Raw genomic sequence first — 2004 nt, forward strand, 5'->3', positions numbered from 1 at the left:
CCCAACAGTCTGCTCTGAAGCAACGATACAAATGCCCCCACCCCCGGGTGCAGGTGTCAGCTAAGATCGCTGGGAGAGGTGAAGACCCGTATCTGATTCCTCTGTGTTCCTACAGACTGCTGATGGGCTATGACTCAGCCGTGAGTGGGAATTCCTTCCCCACCCCATTTCCTGAACTTTTGTCAATATTACCAATTTCACCTCCCTGTATCTGGGCTCCTCTTTATAGAAAGGATAAACTGTGAAACTACACGAAGCGCTGAGCACAGAAGCTGGTGAACGGAATGAGCTGGGTTCCTAACAGGGCTGGCTAACTAGTCTCTGTGTACAGGGGCTGGCAAGTTAAGGTAAAACCTGAGCTAAAAGTCATGGGACCACGCCCTCTGGAACACCTTCCTTTAGCAACATTTCAACTGGGCTTATTGAGCTGTGGTTCAGTTTACCTGTTCAGTCTAACTCAAAGTTAGAAGAACGAAATCATTAATTTCAACTTCCTTTAGGAAGAAAGGTAAAAAGAACGGACTTTTTGGTGTAAACCTTCAGAAAGCAGCAACTGGACAAAAGTGGCACAGGGAAAAGACGCAGTGTCTGAGGAAGAAACTGCCCTGTACCGGGCGAGGCAGCCCTTCTGTTTGCGGTGACCTTTTGGTTTTCAGGCATAACTCAAGAACACGCCTCCCTCCCACGTTTCTTTGGAAGCCAGTGTTTAACCACGACCATTTACTGCCATTGGAAGGGAGCAAGAATTTTAGTCACTAAAGAGCTTTAATCTTGGTTGTCCCCTCACTTTCCCAGCGGAGACTGAAAAAAATCTGTAACCAGCAAATTTGCAAAACAGCATTACTCAGCCTCTTGAAAGGCTCCAGGTAGACTCATTTTTTGAATTATGATTCACCGCCGCTTCTTGTTTTGATGGAACAGGAAGACGGAGCTGTTAGAAGCGGTGATGGCTAACATTATGTTGATGGCTAACTTTATGTTTGAACTCTCCTTGCTTAAGAGGACTATAAAGCGATGAGCATGGCGGCGCATGCCATTAATCCCAGCAGTGGGGAGGCAGAGGCAGGCGGATCTTGACTTAGAGGTCAGCCTGGTCTACACAGGGAGTCCAGGACAGCCAGGGCTCTGTTACACAGAGAAATCCTCTCTCGAAAATCAAACGGGGGGGGGGGGGAGAGGGAGGAGAGAGGAGAAGAGAGAGAGAGAGAACTATAAGGCAAAATTAGAGCAATTAGGAATGCAAATGTTACGGGCTGCTAAGGGTTTTTGTTGTTCGGCTTCTGTAAACGCCCTTGGAAGGGGACGAACTGTGACTCTGTATTCTTTGCCTTATAAACCCGTGGCTGAGGTGGCTGGGTGCTGCATTAGGGAATCCCGACCAGGCGCCGGTATCTGAAATAAAAGCTTCTCCTTGGTTAAAAAAAAAAAATGTCTTAATAGCCGCACTGGTGGGTGACTCTCCGACCAGACCGGTAACAGGAGCCAGCCCGGGAGAGGGGCCTGCGCCCTGCAGGCTCCGAGGCGGTGGTGGTCCTCCTCGGCTGACGCGCAGGTGGGATTTCCCGTCGCCATCTTAAGGAGAAGCCGACTGCGGCAGCGCCTAGGCAGTGGAGGGGCTCCGGCGGGACAAAGAGCGGGGCAGGGGGGACCCACCCCGCACCCCTTCCCCGGCCCACCAGGGGGGTCACGTGGCCGGGGCAGCGGGGCCATTGGTGCAGACCCCTCGGGTTACCGTCGCCCCCGGAGTCCCCAGCGCTGCCCGGGGAGGGCTGCAGGCGTCGCGGTGGGAGAGGGGAGGCTCCCGAGGCCCGGGCCGCGGGGTCTGCAAAGGTGGGCCGGGGTCGCGGGGCCGCCGGCTCACGCTGCGCCCTTCCCACAATGCAACTCCTTCCGCGGAGGCCCCGGCGTCCCCCGGGGAAGAGCCCCCGGCCGCCGCCCGGCCGAGCGAGCCCCCGAGGCGCGGGCGCGGCGGCTGGGCCCCCCGGGAGCCGGGCGGGCGCGGGC

The sequence above is a fragment of the Psammomys obesus genome, unplaced genomic scaffold (genome assembly GCF_907164565.1).
Source record: "Psammomys obesus unplaced genomic scaffold, mPsaObe1.curated_primary_1811, whole genome shotgun sequence".
Lineage (NCBI taxonomy): Eukaryota > Metazoa > Chordata > Mammalia > Rodentia > Muridae > Psammomys > Psammomys obesus.